The 25,193-nt window shown below is 38.6% G+C and overlaps 1 pseudogene; it reads right to left on the reverse strand.

The window, feature by feature from the left end:
• Positions 1-8,735: 8,735 nt before the first annotated feature.
• Positions 8,736-9,550, reverse strand: LOC114225314 (microtubule-associated protein RP/EB family member 1 pseudogene; annotated as a pseudogene).
• Positions 9,551-25,193: the final 15,643 nt, after the last annotated feature.

Here is a 25,193-nt window from a genome sequence, read left to right on the forward strand (position 1 = left end):
TGCCTTGTAAACCCCTCTTAATGATTACTATCACCTGAAAGTCCAGAAAAGCAAATGTCAGATCTGGGGTGTGGACAGGGGTCTTCTAATTCTAAGGTCAGGGCTTTACCTCTCCTCCAGGTTAACTTCCATGGAGGGATGGTTGGGGGAAAATGGTGTGGAGTGTTCCCCACAAAACACTCCCTCACATGGTTTACATCTCAGAATCCCTCACCAGTCACATCTGTGTTCACGTCACGTGACTGACATAAATGCTCAAAAGTGGGAGAGAGAACATCCAGGTCTGGAGGTGCCAAGAGTGAGCACAGAGGTCAGAAGAGTCTCTGTGAAGGTCGGGGAACATCTTAGATACTTGTAATTGTGTGTGTGTGTGTGTGTGTGTGTGTGTGTGTGTGCACATACTTACATAATTATCTATTTCTCTAGTTACTTAATACATTTTCTGATGCTCTTTTTGTATTCTGGTTTCTTTCATTTGATTACAGACCCCTGATGGGTAAAGACTCTGTTAATGGTCTTTCTTGGGTCTTTTGACAGAGCAAAAAAGACTAGACTAGCAATCTGTTATGCAGTGAAAGCACATTTCCTATTATTGCCTAATTTACACGAAGACATTGCTAGTCATGCAAAGTAATTGGTTATGTAGAAATTGGTAATACATGCAATATTATTTCTTCACATATTTGGATATGTAGGCACCTGTTTAAGTTTCATAAGATCCCCATGAATACCATTTAATTAAAAAATTCCAATGTTGCACAATCTTATTTGCAGTATAGATAGCAAGAAACTTGGAAGATCTTCACAATATGCTACTTAAAAATTCTTTTTGTTTTAACATTGCTTTTACCAGAGTTAGAAATCATCCACTGGAAGAGAAGTCCTTCCTAAAAATTACAAAATAATTCTGCCTAATGGTGTATTTATAGTCTTCCTTTGAATTTGGTTATCTTTCTACTTTTGTATTTTGATAATCTTATACTCATGCCACTCATTTATATAAAGCTGGGGGTTCATAAGCTAATTAAAAATAATTATTTTCTGCTCCCTTGGAGCAAGATGGTGGAGAAGTAGGAGACCTAATTATTGTCTGGTCCTAGGAATTCAGCTAGATAGTTATCAAACCATTCGGAACACATACAAACTCAACAGGAGATCAAAGAAAAGAATAGCAGCAATTCTATGAACAGAACAGTGACCACTTTCTGGAAGGTAGGACATGTGGAGAAGTGAATCCAAGGTGATATTTGGGAAGACAGACCATGGCGGGGAGGGAGCCTCCATTAGCCGGCTGTCAGCAAGTGATAGAACAGCGGGGCACAAAATCGGAACTTTTAGAAGTCTCCTCTGCTGAGGGATGTCACTCCAGTGCCTAAGTGGGGTGGTGAAATCCTCGTTGGGGCAGTGTGGTCTCAGGACCCTCGGGGTCACAGAAAGACCGGGGGTGCCTGAGTGCGGCAGAGCTCCCAGGTGTTGGAGCGGGGAAGCTGGCTGCAAAGATGGAGCCGAGAAGTGGGTTCTCTCTTGGGGTTGCCATAAACTGTGATCTGAGGCACAGTCGGGCCACTACTCTTCAAGCAGGGACCCAACAAGTGGCAGATCCGGGAAGACTCCCTTTCCTCCCTGAGGAGGAGTGGTGCGGGAGCGCACCGCAGGAATCTGCTGGGTTTGCAGGCTCCAAACAGGGTCATGCGCCAGAGACAGAGATGCTCAGTCACGGGGCCAGGTGAGCACGGAGTACGGCCGGAGACCAGGGAGAAGGGAGTGATTGACTGCTTTTCTTTAAGGGCTTACTGAGGAGTGGGGCCCTGAGTTCTCAGCTCCTCCGGGGCCAGAGATTGAGAGGCTGCCATTTTCATTCTCGTCCTCCAAAGCTGTATGGAAAGCTTGCAGGGAACAAAAGCTCCTGAGAGCAAACCTAAGCAGATTACTCAGCCTGGCCCCTGGCAAGGGCAGGGCAATTCCGCCTCGGGCAAAGACATTCGAGAATCACTACAACAGGCCCCTCCCCCAGAAGATCAGCAAGAACAGCCAGCCAAGACCAAGTTTACCGATCAATGAGAATGGCAAAACCCCAGAGCTAGGGGAATACAGCACATAGAATTCATGGCTTTTTTCCTATGATTCTTTAGACATTCAAAGTTAATTTTTAAAATATTTTTATTTTTTCAGTTGAATTTTCTTCCCTTTTTCAAACAACATCTTATCAATTCCTTTTTAAAAATCTTTTTAAATTTTAATCTTTACAGTCATATTCCATCCCTTCACTGTATTTACCCTTATTTTTTTGTATATATGTAAGTTTTTCTTTCTTTAAAATTTTGGGATACAGTTTCTTCTAACAGACCAAAATATACCCTAAATCTAGTGTATGATGCTGTCCTAGTCTCCTGCCTGATCACATTCTCTCTCTTTAAAAAAAAAAAAATTTTTTTTTCATTCTTTTTTCAACCAACTCCTTATCATACCAATTCTTTTTTTTAAATCTTTTTAAATTTTTATCTTTACAGTCATATTCCATCCCTTCATTGAATTTACCCTTTTTTATATATATATATATATGTTTTTATTCTTTAAAATTTTGGGAGGCAATATCTTCTAACAGACCAAAACACAAACAAAACCTAGTGTGTGGTTCTGTTCTATTCACCACCCTGATCATATTCTTTTTTTAATTTTTATTTTAAATTTCCCTTTCTTTTCCCCCCGATTTCGTGTTTCTTCTGATTTGTTTAGTGTATATTTTTCTGGGGTCATTGTTACCCTGTTAGCATTTTGTTCTCTCATTCATCTATTCTCCTCTGGACAAAAATGACAAGATGGAAAAAAAAATCACCTCAAAAAAAGAACAAGAGGCAGTACTGATTGCCAGGGACCTAATCAATACAGACATAGTAGGATGTCGGAACTAGAGTTCAGAATGACAACTATAAAGATACTAGCTGGGCTTGAAAAAAGCATAGAAGATACAGAGAATCCCTTTCTGGAGAAATAAAAGAACTAAAATCTAACCAAGTCGAAATCAAAAAGGCTATTAATGAGGTGCAATTAAAAATGGAGGCTTTAACTGCTAGGATAAATGAAACAGAAGAGAGAATTAGTGATATAGAAGACCAAATGATGGAGAATAAAGAAGCTGAGAAAAAAAGATATAAACAACAACTGGATCACGAGGGGGAGAATTCGAGAGATAAATGATACCATAAAGCGAAACAACATTAGAATAGTTAGGATCCCAGAAGAAGAAGAAAGAGAGAGAGGGGCAGAAGGTATATTGGAGCAAATTATAGCAGAGAACTCTCGTAATTTGGGGAAGGAAACAGGCATCAAAATCCAGGGGGCACAGAGAACCCCCCTCAAAATCAATAAAAATAGGTTACCCTGATATCTAATAGTAAAACTCACAAGTCTCAGAGACAAAGAGAAAATCCTGAAAGCAGCTCGGGACGAGATCTGTAACCTACAATAGTAGAAACATTAGATTGGCAGCACACCTATCCACAGAGACCTGGCAGGCCAGAAAGGACTGGCATGATATATTCAGAGCACTAAATGAGAAAACTATGCAGCCAAGAATAGTATATCCAGTGAGGCTGTCATTGAAGATAAAAGGAGAGATAAAAAGCTTCCAGGACAAACAAAAACTAAAAGAATTTGCAAACACCAAACCAGCCCTACAAGAAATACTGAAAGGGGCCCTCAAAACAAAGAAAGAGCCTAGAAGTAACATAGACCAGAAAGGAACACAGACAATATACAGTAACAGTCACCTTACAGGAATACAATGGCACTAAATTCATATCTTTCAATAGTTACTCTGAATGTAAATGGGCTAAATGCCCCAATCAAAAGACACAGGGTATCAGATTGGATAAAAAAATAAGACCCATAGATATGCTGCCTGCAAGAGACTCATTTTAGACCCAAAGACACCTCCAGATTGAAAGTGAGGGGGTGGAAAACCATTTACCATGCTAATGGACATCAAAACAAAGCTCGAGTGACAATCCTTATATCAGACAAATTAGATTTTATTTTATCTATTTATTTATTTATTTAATCTTTTTTTAGATTTTATTTATTTATTTGACAGAGAGAGACAGTGAGAGAGGGAACACAAGAAGGGGGTGTGGGAGAGGGAGAAGCAGGCCCCCCGCTGAGCAGGAGCCCAATGCGGGGCTCAATCCCAGGACCCTGGGATCATGACCTGAGCCAAAGGCAGACGCTTAATGACTGAGCCACCCAGGCGCCCCGACAAATTAGATTTTAAACCAAAGACTATAATAAGAGATGAGGAAGGACACTACATATCCTTAAAGGGTCTATCCAACAAGAAGATCTAACAATTGTAAATATTTATGCCCCTAAAAGGAAGCAGCCAATTATATAAGCCAATTAATAACAAAATTAAAGAAACACATCGACAATAATACAATAATAGTAGAGGACTTTAACACCCCCCCTCACTGAAAGGGACAGATCATCTAAGCAAAAGATCAACAAGGAAATAAAGGCCTAAATGACACACTGGACCAGGTGGACTTCACAGATATATTCAGAACATTCCATCCCAAAGTAACAGAATACACATTCTTCTCTAGTGCCCATGGAACATTCTCAAGAATTGGTCACATCCTAGGTCACAAATCAGGTCTCAACCGGTACCAAAAGATTGGGATCATTCCCTGCATATTTTCGGACCACAATGCTTTGAAACTAGAACTCAACCCCAAGAGGAAAGTTGGAAAGAACTCAAATACATGGAGGCTAAAGAGCATCCTACTAAAGAATGAATGGGTCAACCAGGAAATTAAAGAAGAATTAAAAAAATTCATGGAAACAAATGAAAATGAAAACACAACTGTTCAAGATCTTTGGGACGCAGCAAAGGCAGTCCTAAGAGGAAAGAATATAGCAATACAAGCCTTTCTGAAGAAACAAGAAAGGTCTCAAATACACAACCTAACCCTATACCTAAAGGAGCTGGAGAAAGAACAGCAAATACAGCCTAAACCCAGGAAGAGAAGAGAAATAATAAAGATCAGAGTAGAAATCAATGAAATAGAAACGAAAAGAACAGTAGGACAGATCAACAAAACCAGGAGCTGGTTTTTTGAAAGAATTAATAAGATTTTAAATCATTGGCCAGATTTATCAAAAACAAAAGAGAAAGGGCCCCCCCCAAAAAAAATCATGAATGAAAGAGGAGAGATCACAACCAACACCAAAGAAATACAAACAATTATAAGAACATATTATGAACAACTATATGCCAGCAAATGAGACAGTCTGGAAGAAATGGATGCATTCCTAGAGATGTATAAACTACCAAAACTGAACCAGGAAGAAACAGAAAACCTGAACAGATCCATCACCACTAAGGAAATTGAAGCAGTCATCAAAAATCTCCCAACAAACAAAAGCCCAGGGCCAGATGGCTTTCCAGGGGAATTCTACCAAACATTTAAAGAAGAATTAATACCTATTCTTCTGAAACTGTTCGAAAAAATAGAAAGGGAAGGAAAACTTCCAACTCGTTTTATGAGGCCACCATTACCTTGATCTCCAAACCAGACAAAGACCCCATCAAAAAGAGTATTACAGACCAATATCCTTGATGAACATAGATGCAAAAATTCTCACCAAAATACTAGCCAATAGGATCCAGCAGTACATTGAAAGGATTATTCACCACGACCAAGTGGGATTTATTCCTGGGCTGCAAGGTTGGTTAAACATCCGCAAATTAATCAATGTGATACAATACATTAATAAAAGAAAGAACAAGAACCATATGATCCTCTCAATAGATGCAGAAAGAGCATTTGACAAAGTACGGCATCCTTTCTTGATCAAAACTCTTCAGAGTATAGGCATAGAGGGTACATACCTCAATATCATAAAAGCCATCTCTGAAAAACCCACAGTGAATATCATTCTCAATGGGGAAAAACTGAGAGCCTTCCCCCTAAGGTCAGGAACACGGCAGGGATGTCCCCTATCACCACTGCTATTCAACATAGTATTAGAAATCCTAGCTACAGCAATCAGACAACAAAAAGAAATCAAAGGCATCTGAATTGGCAAAGAAGAAGTCAAACTCTCACTCTTTGCAGATGATATGATACTTTATGTGGAAAACCCAAAAGACTCCACCCCAAAACTGCTAGAACTCAGACAGGAATTCAGTAAAGTGGCAGGATATAAAACCAATGCACAGAAATCAGTGGCATTTCTATACACCAACAACAAGACAGAAGAGAGACAAATCAAGGAGTCGATCCCATTTATAACTGCACCCAAAACCATAAGATACTAGGAATAAATCTAACCAAAGAGGCAAAGAATTTGTAATCAGAAAACTATAGAACACTCATGAAAGAAATTGAGGAAGACACAAAGAAATGGAAAAACATTCCATGCTCATGGATTGGAAGAACAAATATTGTGAAGATGTCAATGCTACCTAGAGCAATCTGCACATTTAATGCAATCCCTATCAAAATACCATCCACTTTTTTCACAAAGCTGGAAGAAATAATCCTAAAATTTGTATGGAACCAGAAAAGACCCCGAATAGCCAGAGGAATGTTGAAAATGAAAAGCAAAGCTGGTGGCATCACAATTCTGGACTTACAACTCTGTTACAAAGCTGTCATCAGCAAGACAGTATGGTACTGGCACAAAAACAGACACATAGATCAATGCAACAGAATAGAGAGCCCAGAAATGGACACTCTGTGGTTCAACCAAGCAGGAAAGAATCTCCAATGGAAAAAAGACAGTCTCTTCAACAAATGGTGTTGGGGAAATTGGACAGCCACATGCGGAAGAATGAAACTGGACCATTTCCTTACACCACACACAAAAATAGACTCAAAATGGATGAAAGACCTCAATGTGAGACAGGAATCCATCAAAATCCTTGAGGAGAACAGAGACAGCAACCTCTTCGACCTCAGTCGCAGCAACTTCTTCCTAGAAACATCACCAAAGGCAAGGAAAGCAACGGCAAAAATGAACTATTGGGAATTTATCAAGATAAAAAGCTTTTGCACAGCAAAGGAAACAGTCAACAAAACCAAAAGACAACCGACAGAATGGGAGAAGATATTTGCAAATTACATATCAGATAAAGGGCTAGTATCCAAAATCTATAAAGAACTTATCAAACTCAACACCCAGAGAACAAATAATCTAATCAAGAAATGGGCAGAAGACATGAACAGACATTTCTGCAAAGAAGACATCCAAATGGCCAACAGACACATGAAAAAGTGCTCCACATCGCTCGGCATCAGGGAAATCCAAATCAAAACCTCAATGAGATACCACCTCACACCAGTCAGAATGGCTAAAATTAACAAGTCAGGAAATGACAGATGTTGGCGAGGAAGCGGAGAAAGGGGAACCCTCCTACCCTGTTGGTGGGACTGCAAGCTGGTATAGTCACTCTGGAAAACAGTATGGAGGTTCCTCAAAAAGTTGAAAATAGAGCTACCATATGACCCAGAAATTGCACTGCTGGGTATTTACCCCAAAGATACAAATATAGGGCTCCGAAGGGGCACATGCATCCCAATGTTTATAGCAGCAATGTCCACAATAGCCAAACTGTGGAAAGAGCCTAGATGTCCATCAACAGATGAATGGATAAAGAAGATGTGGTATATATATACACAATGGAATATTATGCAGCCACCATAAAAATGAAATCGTGCCATTTGCAACGACGTGGATCAAACTAGAGGGTATTATGTTAAGCGAAATAAGTCAATCAGAGAAAGACAATTATCATATGATCTCACTGACATGAGGAATTTGAGAATCAAGACAGAGGATCATAGGGGAAGGAGGGAAAAATGAAACAAGATGAAACCAGAGAGGGAGACAAACCATAAGAGACTCTTAATCTTAAGAAACAAACTGAGGGTTGCTGGAGTGGAGGGGGATGGGAGGGATGGGGTGGCTGGGTGATGGACATTGGGGAGGGTATGTACTATGGTGAGCGCTGTGAGTTGTGTAAGACTGATGAATCAGAGACCTGTACTCCTGAAACAAATAATACATTATATGTTAACAAAAAAATTTAAAAAAATTATTTTCTGATTCATGTGTTGCAAGTTCACTGTAGAAAATCCAGAAACTGTAGAAAAGTGTAGGAAAGAAAGAGTATCATCTACATAGTTCAGGAATAACCACTATGACATTTTTTTTAATACTCTTAAGGCATTTATTTATTAAAACATTCTCTGCCACGATTTCAGATTAGCTTAAAATTCAAATCAGTCTCCACCTCAGTGTATCACATAAAGACATGTTCTCCAGCAATCAGTGTTATCAGCGTCCACACGATGAGGCCCATGGTCAGCCTCTTTTTTCCCTAGATGATCCAACTAGATGTTAATACTGCTCTGCTACAGGGTAAAAGCTCCTAACTCAAACTCATTGGGAAAGGGGTGAAACTTCTGCAAAGTGCACTTTAAGAAGAGGTACTGGGTTTTTTATTGTTATGTTAATCACCATACATTACATCATTAGTTTTTGATGTAGTGTTCCATGATTCATTGTTTGTGCATAACACCCAGTGCTCCTCGCAGAATGTGCCAGAAGAGGTACTGTTTGCTCATGAAAAGAAACCAGTGAGTCCTCTAACAATAACAAAAGGGGTATTTTACAGTTAAGCACATGATTTGGAGTGAAGAATTCGGATGTTGCTCTGCTGGTCCAGGCTGTTAATACTCTTCTTGTTCCTCCTGTGGGCCCCCTTCATCAGGTATCACAAAGCCTTCATCTGTGGCATACAGAATGTCCACGATCCTCTGCAATATCAGGTTGTTTTCCCCCGTTCTCCTGGGGGGAAATCAATTCAATGTTCTTTAGCTTTCCAAAGTAGAAATCTCTAACTTTCTCCAAGTCTTCGACAGTAAGTTTCAGTAGGTTGACCTGTTGCATCAATTCAGCTGCTTCGTCATCGCCATTGCCCACACCAGGATTCTTTCACACCACACCCGGACCAGCCTTAGGGGTTGCAGTAGTTCTGTGTGTTGCAATGGGCCTCTGTGGAGCTGCGCTGCTAGAGCTGAGAGGTTTCTTCAGTTTGTTCAGAGCTGGAGCAACAAGGGAGGGAGCCACTGCAGTTTCTTGACCTTGTCTGGAAGCTACGGGGTCATAGTCTTTTCCATCATAGTTTGCATCAAAAAACTTCTTGAACCACCGAACAAATTCAAAATTGTCCTGAAACTTTCCTTTTACTAATTTGTCCACAGGAATTATTTTGTCAACACCCATTCTCTTAAAACCTGCTTGTAGTATTTTGAAGTTCTGGATGTATTCATGTTCTAGCTTAGCCTGGAATTTCACTTTCTTCAAGGCAATGGAGCCAGGGAATAGCATGTCCATAAACTGTCAGTAGGCAGCCCCTGAGCACAACTGTTCGATCTTTGTCAGATTCAGCTGCAGAGACTCATTGATCCAGGCCAGCATGTCATGTCGACTTAGGTTATCACTGGTGACTGACGTTGAATATACGTTCACTGCCATCTTCAGCTCTCGGCGGGACCACGTCCATGGCCTGTGCCCGGCTTCAGTTCCGTCTTCATCTTGTTCAAACCACCCAACCCCACTGTGACTGTTTTGAGTGGTTTGCCCTAGAGTCTGATTCCCATAAGCATAAGCACATACAATTTTTGTTTCTCTTCCTATTTCCTGGTCTGTGTGTATATGTGTATGTGCGTGCATGCGTGTGTGTGTGTGTGTCTATATACTTTCAAAAATATATTGTAATTATACTCCTTACAGTTTCTGTTTTTATATAATATTACATCATGAGCATTTCATAATTATTATAAACACACCTTTTACCATATAAAAATATGCCATCTTTATATCATTAAAATTTAATTTCATAATGTGAACATTTAACTAGCTTAAAATTTTTGTTTCAAATAACAGATTAATAATTTACTTATTCATAAATGTTTGCATCTATATTTATCTTCCTTGTTATACAGTTCTAGAACACAGAGTATTGGGTAAAAAGGCAGACAGGCTTTTTAAAGAAGGTTAAATTACTACAAATTGTGTATGGGAATGATTATCTAAAGTAAACTCATTAGTATTAAACATTATTATTTAAAAATTAGTGCTTCTGCTCTGAGAGGCAAATGATAATATCCTATCACTACTTTAATTTGCATTCCTTTGATTGTTAGTGAGTTTGATTTTTAGTAAGTTTATTAATATAATTAAGAAAACCCAGTTCATTAGCTTAAGTTTTAAGAATAAACACAGAGAAGCTACAGAAGCCAATATCCAAAGGATAGTGGTTTCTCCAGGTTCGTATAGGAAGATAAAACTCTGCGGCACCTGGGTGGCTCAGGTGGTTGAGAGTCTGGCTCTTGATTTCGGCTCAGGGTATGAACTCAGGGTCATGGGATTGAGACCTGCGTAAGGCTCTGCACTAAGTGGGGAGCCTGCTTGAGATTCTCTCTCTCCCTCTGCCTCTGCCTCTTCCCTTGCTTGCACTTGCTCTCTCTCTCTCAATAAGTAAATAAAATCTTAAAAAAAGAAAGATAAAACTCTTAGAATGACAACAGAAAGGGAAAATGGCTCTTCAATCTTACATGTTTTCAGTAATATTCTCATTTTGGTATGGGCTATAGGTGCTTTCCCAGATAAAGTTATAAGAAAGGTAGGGGGCTTTGGTCTCTTAATCCATATTTATTCTGATGCTGACTAACAGTAAATATTCAAATGATGATTACTATAGAATTGGAAAATGCTGAGTCACATAGTTGGTTTATTGTAACATGGCATTCTTGAACCAAATAGAAATTACCTTCTCTGACTACATCATTACCTGTTTTACAGCCATATGATAGTTCAACAAATAAACAAGTGAACAGTAGGTTGAAAAATGTCCTATAAGTTTGGGCATAAGGAGTAATCTTTCAAATACTTCGAAAAAGTGGGACACCATTTCAATTAGAATATCCGAAGTGTGGATCTTTAAATTGAGCACTCAGAATAGCCAGCTATCAGTTTAACCGTTCAATTAACTCATTAGCAATATGTCCAGGCATGGGGCTGGGCCTCATCTAGATTCAGAAGAGTAAGTATCCTCTGGATTAGTAGATGGGCAGGAATGAATAGCCCCTTAGACTTGATTATGGTTGCTCCCACATTGTTTTACTTAGGAACCAGCTAACAAGTATGCAAAATAGAGATGAGAGATCAAAATACATGTGATTCAATGTGGCTCCGCTGCCCTGAGAATTCTGTCCAGAAACACAAGTATAGTACTTGAGTAGCCTATGTGGAGTCAGAAATCTGCCAAACGAGCCTAGAATTATGTGCTCACTGACTTTTGTAACATTAGCCGGGGGAAGGTAAGGTAGAATTTATGGTCTGGCCACTATTATATAGGCAATGTCTTGCTCTGCTACAGTTAATTTCTTTCTCATTCTATCTTTTACTTATCATTAGGCCTATAGAAGACCCAAAACTAACATGTCTGCTGCTTGTGACTTCTATTATTTTATGCATCTTTTATGAGGTTCTTTGTAGAGTGATCTAGTTCATAGAAAGCCATTTAAAAACGCCAGTCATGAATCATATCCATGAGCTATAAATTTAGTATTGTAAAAGTACATAGGAAACTAGGGCAAAGGAAACTTGATGTTAATATTTCCCTTAAAAATATGTATACACAAACATATATATATGTGTGTATATATATATATGATATATTTGTGTTTATACCTTGGAATATAATATGTATAGTATCAAGAGTTGCTTCTAAATTATCCAGTTCTAGAATTCATGCTAAGTATGCAAAACTATTGCTCTAAGAGCTAACAGATTGATTAATTAATTAATTAATCAATCCTAAAAACATTTGGGTTAATATTTGCTGATAGATGCATTCATTCATTCATTCATCAACACAACAAACATTTACTGTTTCTCTCCTCAAATAATGCATTGTACCATGGTGAATAAGATATTTTCCTTTTCCTAAGAAGCACATAGAAATTTTTGATGAGTTATTTAGAGGCTCCAGATCTTCCCTGCCTAAGGGGTTAAGGGAGTGTTTTCTTTTGGCTGGGGAAATTCTGCATTTAGGAAATTAGGAAACATTTGGACAGCTCTATTAAATGATAATTACCTCTTGACAGGTATCCATAAAGTTTAATCAGTATTGCTGCATATGTTTAGAAGAGCTGGAGAAGAGTAACATACTTGGTATGTTATGCATTTGAAAGTGCTAAAATGTTTAGGAGATTAATAAGGAAACATAAAAATGGAGTGACCTTTAATCTTGTAATTGGGAACTGAAATACATATGCACCTAATCAAAGGGCCTTGTGCTGCATATCTAAAAGTTAGGAACATTCCTGATTCACTAGGTCTCTAAAATATAGACTGCATTTTTTTTTTAGACTGTATGTTTTAAAGGGCATTTCTACAAGTTATAAACTGTGCAGGATAAGGTGATAATGTGTAACAGTTAAAAACAAGGCTTTCCAGTTACATAGACTTGAGTTCAAATTCTGAGGCAGTCATTTATTAGTAGTGTGATCTAGCAAGGGATCTAACCTAAACTTGCAATTTCCTTGTTCGTAAAATAAGGAGAATAATAACACCCACCTCACAGGGTTGTTACGAGAATTAAATTAGATAATGTACAGGAAGCCTTAAGGACACTGCCTGGAATTGAGAAAGTGCTTAATTAATAGCAATATTGTTAGAAAAAAAATATCATCATGATTTTCTTTTCAGGCCACTTCTCAAAATTTCTGACCAATTTAAGAACACTTCAATATATTTCACTAGCCTGTGCTTCTAAACTAAGGAATTTGGGGTTTACTTTGCAGCTTGTCAATGAAGCAACATGATTATGCCGTGTACCAGTTAATGCCTAGGACTAGAAACTCTTTTTAGTTCTCATTAATGAGCCAGTTTAAATAGAAATATCCTTTTACTTCAATAAAAATTTAAGATATTAATAAAATGTAGCATAATTTGCATTGGGTAAGTTATTGCTAATTTGAAAGGAAAACATGAGCAGAACCATTTTTCTCCAGTTTGTCTTTAATTATTAGTCAGCATATCGATTGCCAAGCTCTGATTAAGACTGTCTCACCAAATTCCAATACGCTTGTGAGGGGACTCCTGCATGAATACTGCACTCTAGAATTATCCCTGTGCATACTCCGCATCCCAATCTAGCCCCTTTCATTCCCTCTCCTGTGTGCAGAAGAAGAGCAGTTCTAAGGAGAGAACCTGTTGAAAACAGCCACCCGAAACAGTTATAGTCATCTTGGCTGACAAGTCAAGTACACAGGAAAGAATATATTCAGACAGCAGATACGGAAGACATTGATTCACAGCATGTAAAGGTTTCAGTTATTCAGCACTGGAGTCACCTGGCTGTTAAACACGTGCATATTTAGGATGGGATGGAAAGAGAAAAAAGGGAGAAAATAATCCTTTGCAGAGTTCCCAATGTATGTCAGGCACTGTGAAGACACTTTCACATGGTGCCACACTTCATCTTCACAAAGAACCTCAGAATGCATTCTTAGTTCATATTTTTAAGTCAGGAAACCCTGCCCAAAGAACATCAGTAAAATGCCTACCCCCGGTCATGTGGAGCTGTAATGTGAATGCAGAGCTGACCCCAAAGCCTATCCTTCTTGTACTACACTACACTGAAGTTAAGTAATCAGTTCACTTCTCTGAGAAGATTGATCAATTCTTAATGAGTGTTTATTGAACACCTGGCTGCTGACGCGGGTGGGGCTAGGGCAAGGCACAGAGGTCACTGTGAGATGGAGAGTTTGACTTCATGGAGCTAACAATTCCTCTGATATCTTAAATTTTCTATATCCATTTACAATACTCAGAATTCACAGGGTATTTAATGGCCTCATTAAAAGGGGGCACCGATATTAAAAAAAACTATAAACCTTTTAGAGTAAACATAAAATCTTTGTGACCTTGGGTTAGGCAAAAATTTCTTAAGTTTAGTACCAATAGCATGATCCATGAAAGAAAAAAAGGTAATAAATTGGACTTTACCAATATATATAAATTTTGCTCTGAGAAAGACACTGCTAAAAGAATGAAAAGACCAGCCACACTCTGGGAGAAACTATCTGCAAACCACACATCTGAGAAATGACTTGTATCAAGAATATCTAAAGAACCCTCAAAATGCAACAACAACCCAATTAAAAAATGAAAAAAAGGTTTGAATGGATGCTGTGCCGAAGAGGATATACAAATGGCAGCTAAGTATATGAAAGAATACTCAATCTCATTAGTCTTGAAGAAAATGAAAATTAAACCCACAATGAGCTATGACTATATGCCTATTAGAATGGCTAAAATAAACACTAAACAAAACAAACAAGCAAACAAAACAGCTGACAATACCAAGTGCAGAGGAGAATATAGACCCACTGGAACTTTCATGCATTGCTGGTGGGGGTGCAAAATCGTACAGCCACTCTGGGAAACAGTTTGGCTGTTTCTTCCAAAGTTAAATATATACTTAGCATATGATCCAGAAATTCCACAATTCCACTTCTAGATATTTCAGATGAAATAAAACCCCATGTTTGCAAACAAACAAAAACACCAACCCCCCCAAACAAACAAACAAAAAAACCCCCAAACAAACAAAAACAACAACAAAAAACCCTTAACCCCTGAATGTAGTATCCATATTTGGCCAAATCTGTTGACAACACAATGTCCCTCAGCTAAGGAATAGATAAACAAACTGTGGCACATTCATATAACGAAATACTACTCAGCAATAAAAAGGAATAAATAATTGATAAATGTAAGAATGTATATTGATACACATCATCTATAATGCATTTGGATGAATTTCAAATGCATTATGCTAAACAAAAGAAGACAGACTCAAAATACTATATACTGTATGATTCCATTCATATAGTATTCCTGAAATGAGAAAATTATAAAGACCGAGTAGTTCTGTTCCCTGTTAAGGATGGGTGGGGGGGAGTTTAAAAAGGAGTGGCATAATGGATTTTTTTGGTGAGTAGGATGATGGTACTATTCCGTGTCTTAATTGTGGTGGTGGTTATATGACTATATTTGCCAAAACTCATAAAAACATAAACCAGAAAGTGAATCTTATTGTACATAAATTTTTAAAATATGAAAATGAAAATTCAGAAGAGCAAACAAAAAAGGCACTGGGATTTAGGAAATTCAGCAAAAGACTCGATTCTTGTCTACCTAGCCTTGCATGAGAGTGGAAGGCACGTGGAGGGGCTCAGATTTGGCTGCAGTCTTATTTTTTGCAGCAAACCACATCTTGTATGCTCCAGGATTTGTGTAGGCTAGAGTTACAGCTACAAGGTCTCAGAGTTCAGAGGCTTCTCTGCCATTACTGGGACTGGCCCAGGATCCCCAGAGTTGCTGAACTGCCTGTCCATGGGTACCAGGTACCTGCAGAGGAATCCAACTAATTTGGTGCAGTTTCAAATATGTTTTTCTTTCTACTGCCACCTAGCTCCTTAAAGATAGATTCAATGGGAAAAGATTATTGTATTAGTTAATCTTGTAAAAGTGAGAAAATAAGGCAATTCTGGAAATATATTACCTTTTTAAGATGACTAGCATCCTGTTAAGCAATAATTTCCTAAATGAAATAGCAAAGGTAGCAAGATTCTAATTTACAATTAAGAAATTAGTAAAAGCAAACAGGATCTTAAGGCACCTTGACTATTGTTAGCATATTCCCACAACTGCTACCAAGCACAGTCAAACTTTGCAATTTCTAAATGTCTCTCATGTACTTCAGGCAATGTTAAGTACATTTTAAAATGGAAATTTTAGGTGTCTTGTTGAGTTGCTGGTGACAACACCAAGAAAAGATGCATTTCATGAACTTGTCAGAGGCAAATATCTACTTGACATACTGGGCATAATCTTTGTTTTTCCAACTGTCAGTTTGAATATCTAATATTTTAATTTATGTTCTGATATCTTTGAGAATAAATGTGTTCCTATCATCAAAATAACTGTGCCTACTCAGAGCTCAGAGTGGAATTTGTAACTGCATCATTGTTTCTTATTATATAATCTGGAGTGCATCTGCCACATTAGTGAGCCGGCTTTCTTCGGAAGGTAATGTCACAAGTACTAAGCAGGAGGTCTTTTTGCCCACCATTTCTCAGACCATGATGACTTTTCTTTTCTTCAAGAAAAAAAAAAAAAAAGAACTCCAGCTAGATGCAAATAAACCTAGTCCTACTGTTCAGAGTAGAAAAAGATTTTGGTTGTGGGGAAACATGAAGTGTATATACGACCACGGTGTTTAGAAATTTCTTCATATATTTAACAAATGCCTTCTGAGTTAGAGCTGTAAAGATTTATAAACTTTTTTCATACAATTCTCCTTTTGAGAAGATACTTTATAATGAAATTTACTTAATTACAGATAAGTCTAACTACATTGCTTGCTTTTTCCCCTCAACCTTGCAAGTTAACAAATATTTGTGATTTTGCTACATGACTGAGGTTTCTAGAGAAAATTTTATTTCTAAGTTTTATCTCATTTCCTAGGAGTAACGAATAGAAGTAATACTAGGAGACTCATGTACTGTTGGTGCACTGACATCACTGAATTTTAAATGATCCCTATGCCAATCGCAAATCCCTTCTTTGGCACTGGTTCCCACTTTAATTTCCCACTGATAGGTTTTGTCAGACCTACTCATGTGTACCTTCCTTCTCCGGATACAAATCAAGTAGGTAGAAAGATCTTTAAAGCATTAATAACCTAAGGGGGGCCAAATCACTTTGCATCCAGCCGGTGTGAGTGTGCGTGTGTGTGTGTGTGTGTGTGGGGGGGGGGGGGGGGGATGGTAGTTATTTAAAATACCTTAGAATGTTTAGGAGAATCTTACTCAATAATCTCTTACCCCACTGCCTGTTGCTGGGGCAAAGGGGGCTAGCAAATGAGCTGGCAGATAGGTAAAGGAAGTATGCTTCGACTTGATCACAAAGGTATTATTCACTTCTCATGTACTATGTTAATAAATGGCAACAGAGTATGGATGCTCCTGGAAGATCCCTAGCCAGATTATGAGGAAGGTATCAAGAAGGTATAATATAAACTTATTAGTGCTACAAGGATTCAGTAAACAATAGGTTTTAGACTAGAGAGTCAATGTCCACGATTCATCGGTTCTGTCTTCATTCAGAGAAAAAAAGGCATTTTCTAAGATATATTATCTGAGTTTAAATTTAGAGTTTAAAGCACTTTTAAATGTATGTACTGTCTAGTCAAATTTGGTATCCTGGTACATTGTCATGAAAATGTATTTGCTCCTTATACAACTGGAATTTTTTTATTTGATACAACAGAGGCAAGCCAAATAAAAAAGAATAACATTCATTTAGCTAAGGGGCAAATTCAAGTTATCAATCCAATTGTTTAGAAATAACAGCTATTCTGAATTACCTTGGATCAAGAACAAGAGATTTATTGATCATTTCTATTTTCCCTCCAGGAACATGTCTTATGTTCCAACCAACCTTGACAGAGCTTATACCTAAGGGCTCCCACATCCTTCTGAACTCACAAAATTTGCCATAGCTCCAAGCGGAACAAGAGGAGAGAACGTTCTCATTAAACTTTCTACCTGGGCTTCTATTTCCCCTCAGGGTAACTGTCATCTGCCACACATACACACACAACAGTAATTACACTCAGCCACATCCTAATTCCGTAATGAATCATGAATCATGAGGCAATCTAATTGTTGACAGGAACCGCGCTCACACCGTCACACTGGGTCTCCAGGCTGTGTTTTTAGGTAAGCCACTTCACACGGTCACAGTGATCAAAGGTGGATATAAAATCAAATCTGATGACCTCAGAACTGGATGGGATCTCTATTCCTTTAAAAATTCCAGTGGGAAGTGTTTTCTGAAGTGGGTCAAGATTCTTGCCTCCACATTATCTGGTGATGGTTCACTCAAAGTCAGGGAGTGCCAGCAATACCCAAAGGGAGAGCCCTCACGACCATATCCCTGACTTGCTTTCTTTGGCATTTGTCAAGCATGCACTACCAGAGTAGAAAACCATTACTTGTTTTCCCTATTTCCGTGTCCTCATGTTCTAACAAATCTGGAGCTGAAGGAAAGCAATATAGAGGAGTCTTTCCTGATTTGCATTCATTATTTGCTCTGTTATGTTTTGGGCCCTTTAGGTAATTTGGAATAAATCAGGAAATAATTATTTTTCTTTTTTTAATCAAAAAGTATGTTTATCTAGGAATAGAATTATAAAACTCATTAAACTCTCAAAATGTGTTCATTTTACATATTTATAAAAGTGTATTCAAGATGCATAAATAAAAAGGAATGCTTTTTTTTGTATTTATGCCAACCTAAATTAGACATTTATAAAACAATAACAAAGTAGGACTATTTGCGGGGGGGACTAACCCAGTCATGTCTTTGGGCCTCAGAATGCATCAGCAATGTCTACACCTGCATGTGCACTTCTTCCTCGGCTGTCAGACAACTATCACCTTATATGCTTCTATTATTAATCACTCTGTTTAGTAAATAACACATAATTGAAAGAGAGAATCCAACTTTGAAGGACTGTAATCTTTTTAGGGTTAATTTATGAATATGATGATGGAGGTTAATGCTGGTACCCCAGTGAGGTTATTTGGAATTCAACGACTTGAGTAAATGAGAGTTTTGTAAAGGAAAGGGGCACTTATGTTTAATGTAGGCTTCAGTACCATTCGGAGCTCTTAAATCGAAAAAAAGAGAATGTTTCCATTGCAACAAATCTTGCTGTTGAAAACTGGGGTAATTGTGTGTATAAATGCAGGGTATCTCTTACCACAGCATTTAAAAATGGAGTTCTTTCATTCCATATCTTTTAAGCATAGAGTGATTTCATTTCCCAAAGCATCTCCTATACTTCCATGTAAACTACTCTTGGCTGAGTTTTATCCCAAAGTATCGGTCCTGTTACGAGAACTCAGCAGCTCTAGCGTTCTTTGTCTTCAAGGATATGTTTGCAGCTCACGTTTTCCTTTGTTCCTCCTAAGACTATTTAGTACTTTTCTTCAAGGGCTAGAGATGACTCCAGTGTTCAAAAGTATTTTATTTTGGAACACAAATACACTAGCTTCTATTTTCACACCTGAATAGTTTGAGTTTTCAAAATGACTCTGTTGGACATGGAGTGGGCTACAGAGAAGGAAAAACAGACCATACTTTGTCTCCTCTTTTGTCTCCATAGATGCTGTCCAGTCTATGCTTGATTTTATATATGCAGCTGTTACACACATTCCAAAGTATTTATTTACTTTTTTATTGACAACTTCATTAAATCAAAGTTGTTCCTTTATGCCCTTCTAATCCTGACTAAAAAAAAAAAGCCAACTAAATATTGAAAGAAAACATTAGTTTCCCACTCTTTACTCTCATGAATATTTTCAGCATTTATTTTATATTTCAAGGCAGAGTCTGCACAGTTATCCACTTATAGCATTTCAGAATACCGAGTATCTTTCTATATACAACCTAGGTAGTTGGTGTTTATTGTTTTACATTGTTTTAACCATAAACAGAGCTTAATTATTATGAAACCTAGAGGTTGCTTATAGACTATTTATCAGTACTAGGAAGAAAAAAATGCATTTTATTAACATGTAATTTTACTACATGGCTGATGAGTTCAGGTTAATTCACCCTCTGGGCAAGAATGATAGCAATTGTTTTAAAATCACAACTCTAACAGAGTTCTTTTTGTGCTCTAAAGCAAGCATTTTTGGCAAAAGATTAGTTTTTACAGAAGAAAGAATTTTGCCTTTGGGATCGTATTGGTTTTCTCACTCTTTCAACCTTAACTTAGCTAAATTGAGCCACTTCTGAAATCCATCACATAAAATGTTCAGCCTTAATTCTTCTCTAGCCTCTCAGGGAAAATTTGGTGGAATTCTTTCTTCACAAAGGAGCCTGGACACATCCCAAACTCTAAGTGTGAAGGGGTGTCAGCTCAATCAATCAGCACATAAATAAGTCATTAAGCAAGAAATAGCTGTCTTCTTAAATTTTACCTTTTCACTTCATTAGGCTTTTTTTTTTGGTCCAGATTTTCTTTGTATTCACAAAACATTTTCTTTTTTAAAAATGTCTTAAGACCTCCTAGGGCATTTGGTTTACCTAACTGGCAGGAGTAGAGGTCTGTTCCAGAGGAAGAAGACCCATTTTCTTACTCTTTCTTTTTCTTTCTTTCTTTCTTTCTTTCTTTCTTTCTTTCTTTCTTTCTTTCTTTCTTTCTTTCTTTCTTTCTTTCTTTCTTTCTCTCTCTCTCTCTCTCTCTCTCTTTCTTTCTTTCTTTCTTTCTTTCTGTTCTTTCTTTCTCTTTCTTTCTTCTTTCTTTCCTTTCTTTCTTTCTACTTTCTCTTTCTTTCTTTCTTTCTTTTTGAAATTTCTGAAGTTATCTTCTCAGTATTTTTATGGGGATGGGCACGATTTCTCTCAAAAGAGAATTGCAACTGCAAAGGAATCAGAGTAGAGGAAAAAATAGTTCTCTTTTGAAATGCCATATTCTTGGTCTAGCAATCTGAATTTCATGCACTGATAAGTACTGGTATTGTTTTAATAGATTTACATGAAAAGGAAAATATTTTTTAAGTTTTATTTTCATTTCAATTAATTATCAAGTGATATGTCATTGTGCTAAGGACTATAGGGAATAGAAGTAATCTATTTTGAATCCAAAACAAAGAGGTTGAAAACTACCAGGTGGTGGTTATGAGGGTTTCACTTTTTAAAAAGTTATTTGTTAAACAATACATATGTATTTTATGTACCTTTCTCCATGTAATTTTTTTTTTTTTAACTAGAAAACGGGAAAAGAGGTCAGACTCTGATCATCTCCTTTTCAAATCTGGGCTTCCTCACTCCTCAAAGTTCTGAATTGATTCAACTAACATGGATTGTGTGCCTACTCTGTGTCCCCGGCATTGTGGGGTGGGGGGTCATTGCTGAATAAGAGGCAGATTGCTCAGAATGTGGCTATCGAACACATGTGAGAGTCTATAATATTTGACTCTGTTCTTAACTATGTGTAGATTAAATGTCTTGGTTGAATGTATTTGTAGGAGTCAGAGCTTTTTTTTTAACCTATGGAGATGTTGGGGATGAGAGAGATTCAATTGCTTATTTCTATTTCCAGATGTTGAACTTTCCACTGCTTTGGAAGGACTGAATCTCTGAACAGAAAAGCAGCAGGAGGCTTAGGAAAGAGCCGAGTTCTGCTCACCCTGGCCAGTTACAAATCTAGGAGGTCCTGGTCCATTAACCTATCAGAGCTCTCTCTGTTTTTTAAAAAAAGATTTAGAGAGAGAGAGAGAGGGAGAGAGAGAGGGAGGGGCAGAGGGAGGGAGAGAATCTCAAGCGGACTCCCCACTGAGCGGCGACTGATGCGGGGCTCTATCCCACCACACTGAGATCATGACCCCAGCCAAAACTGAGAATCCCACGTTCAACTGACTGAGCCATCCAGGCGCCCCCATATAAGAGCTCTTTTAAACAATCTCTGCTCTTCTCACACTTCTGCTTCCCCTTAAACATGCAGTGGATTTAAATGGGGGGGGGGAAGCCTTGATTTAGAGTATCAGCAAACAATAGCCTAAGAATGAATACAATAAAAATAAATATATACATAAAGAAAAGGACATGCTTTGAATCCACAGACTTGAAATGCTTCTTCCTGGGAACACCTGTCTAACCCGAAATTGTATTTGTAACATTTATAAATGGACTCTTTTTTCACGTGTGCCATTTCCCCAAGGATGAAGCATGGGGGTGGGGAACAGGGGTCTGCTAATGGCAGCATTCTGAGGGAAATGGTGCTTTGTATTAATCCAGAATCATCATCTGAAAATCTATCTTCTGCTGCAGAAGAAAAAAAGTGCTACTAAAATTCAAACTTGAACTTTTTTTCATTATTACAAAGAGGGGGCTGAAAACAGGCTAAACAATCACTAGGTGACCACTGTTTCACCACTGCACACTCTTTTCTATTACTTTTTCCTTTGGAAAAGTTATCTAGAGTCTTAGAACAATGCTGCCAAGAAATGCCCTGCTGATGAGAGGCTGCTCGCAGGGAGCTGAAGGTCAAGTAGGCACACATAATACTGATTTTTAAAGCCCCGTGCTGCACTCCAGGTTCATATACGCTGTATCCCAAACTCTGTCTCCAGTGCACACAATGGTATATATAGTGAAAATATTATAAACGCTGTAACATGAGTGTCAAAGACATGGATGACGTTCTTTATCCCTTTTCTTCTCTTTGTAGAATGTTCAATTATCATCACATATTTCTTAAACATCCTAACGCACCGATGATAAGAAATGAGAGACTTATTAGGTCACTTAAGAAACTACTGGAGAAGCCAGAGGCATGCAAGTGTCAACTGCCAGTCTTTAGATCAGTCTATGTCTTAATAAATTCATAAGGTAAAATTAATCTGGTAATAAAAGATAATTTTCCTTATGTCTGAAAAGAAGAGGATAAGAACTAAAAAAAATGTTCAGCATTTCATTTTATCTCAGAACAAAAAGGGTGACTGTGATGTTGTGGCCTGATTTTTAGCAGGTCCTTCTTGTCATTTTTATGCATGACGCTGTCCTTGATTACCTACTTGCTCAGCATGTTGCAGGTAGTAGGTTGGCCTGATTATTACTGAGGACAATTGCTGCTGTGATAACCAGCTTTCCTCATTCATCAGAGCAATTCACTTTCCCGTACCCAGCGCCCTTATACTCTCGGTGATTCACAAAAGTGTCCCTGTCATTGTAATTCCAGGCATGCTAATATTACAAATTGCGGCCTCTAGTCAAAAATTAGTTCTCTTCATTGAGTATGAAATGGGATCCTTCACTTTAATCAGAATCTTAAACAAGTATAAATTTTCCCCCTCTGGTCTAAAACAATCACGTAGCAGAAACAAATCTTTGTGGTTATTACTTTTGTGTTTAATTTTTCATGTGAAGTAAACTAGGTATGGCCATACCCTTAAATGAACTCTCCAGTCCTTCTCTAATGACCTTCCTGGCTGTTAATTAGACTTTCAAACTAGTACCTGGGGTTGGACTCCAGCCATGATAGAAAAACTTGAGCTAAATAAATCCAAGAGCGCAGTCATGTATTTTTCATACTAGGCTTTCCCCAGGAGCAGTTAAACTTAAGTAAACAAACCCTCAAAATGGTGTCTCAGCTATAATAACATCCTTATAGGCCTAGATGAACACAAAATCAATGCAAATCAGTAGAAATTCGGCACTCTCTCATTATAAGAGGATACACATTTTGCAAGCTAACAGAGTAGCTTATGACCGACATGGCTGCAGATGTCCCTCCACGCAGTGGCATGCCTCTGTTTCCCCCTGCATGGTTGCTTCCTGTCCCTGTCGGGACGGAGAGAAAAGCCACAGCAGCTCGGGACCGCGTGGCCTGTAGAAGGCGCCCCTGTATTCCTGGGTTTCCCCCACGGTCCACCGACTTGCTCCGAAAAAGAGAGCTCTCGGCCGGGGCTTCTCTGACTTCCACTTTCTCCTTTTTGCTTTCCATGGTACTTTAGGGATACTTTCATTTTTAATATTTAGGTTGCATTAGAAAATATACGGCCATTCTTCAGGAAGATCTCTTGGTGTGCCAGGCAGTATGCTAGGTGATTTATGTATCATAACATCCCTCAAGTAAAGAATTCCTACACCTACACTGCAGTTCTCCACAGAGCACCAGGCGGTGTGGCTGTTGAGCCCATTTCCAGGACATCTTTCCTTCCCTCTATCTTCTCAGTACAAAGCAGTACTTTACAAACAAGGAAACCAACGCCCAGGGAAGTTAAGGTTATGCAGCTAGTAAATAAAACAAAACCAAACTATAATATAAGCTGGTGTCTAAAGCCCATACTCTTAGCCATTGTCATATGATGCTGCTCTTAGTAGCGTACATTCTGTCTTTTGCTACTAGTCTGTGGGCACCTTGAGATTGGGGACAGCATTTTAGTCAATCAATCTCTCTTTTGTGTTTTGCACAATGTTGGAATTTAGCAGTTATATTACATGCTGTGCTCATCTATTCGAAGGATCTATTATTTGCTATGCCTAAAGCAAAAGCCCAGCCTCCAGAGCCAGTTGGCTATTTAGAAAACATTTTTGAGGGGCGCCTGGATGGCTCAGTCACCAAGCGTCTGCCTTTGGCTCAGGTCATGATCCCAGGGTCCTGGGATTGAGCCCCGCATCGGGCTCCCAGCTCCGCGGGAAGCCTGCTTCTCCCTCTCCCTCTCCCCCTGCTTGTGTTCCCTCTCTCGCTGTGTCTCTGTCTGCCGAAGAAATAAACAAAATCTTTAAAAAAAAAATAGAAAACATTTTTGCAGGGCTTCTTCTTCTTTGGTGGAGAAAAGGTGCTGCAAGCCTGAGGTCCTATCACACCTAAAGCTTCTCTCTCTACAGACTATGTACACTCTGCTCAGGTGGAAATGTTTTCGTGCAGGTAACACACTTACCCTGGGCCATTGCTGACTGAGCCTGGCCATCAGCTGGATTGTGGCCCATGAGATAAATCAATGTGAGAGCCCTGTGTAATAATTAAATGAATCAAATCCTCTCCCTGAGAAATCTGAATGTGAGACACACAGAGAAGGCACTCATACCAAGAGTTAGACATTAGAAAAATGCACCAAACACAGATCAGAAGACAACGGAAGACACGAGGGAGCTGAAGTTTGGGCAGAAGACAGAGCCAGGAGTGGAGGCAGCCACGTCAGTGAGGAGGGTGGGGTCGCTGCATGGCTCACCAGAGCTGCTGCAGTGTCTTCAAGGAAGACCAGGAAGTACCAGCTTGCAGACTGCTGAGTCCGCCTCCTGGGCTTCCTTCCTTCCATCGTATCCCCATCACTGTCTGAGAGCCCAATGCCGAGGTAGGGAGGGGTGGGGTGGGGGGTAAAAAAATGGTGAAAACACATGATCTCGAACTGTAAGGAACTATGATCTAATGAGACAGATGAAGGTGCTTATAGGTGATTATAAGCCAAGACTAAATATGCTTGGATGGGCTGGACTGTATATCAAAGGGCTCTCTAAAAGGGGCTCCT

Source organism: Eumetopias jubatus, unplaced genomic scaffold (genome assembly GCF_037043125.1).
Source record: "Eumetopias jubatus isolate StellerSeaLion01/CBP00866 unplaced genomic scaffold, mEumJub1_p1.0 scaffold_3, whole genome shotgun sequence".
NCBI lineage: Eukaryota > Metazoa > Chordata > Mammalia > Carnivora > Otariidae > Eumetopias > Eumetopias jubatus.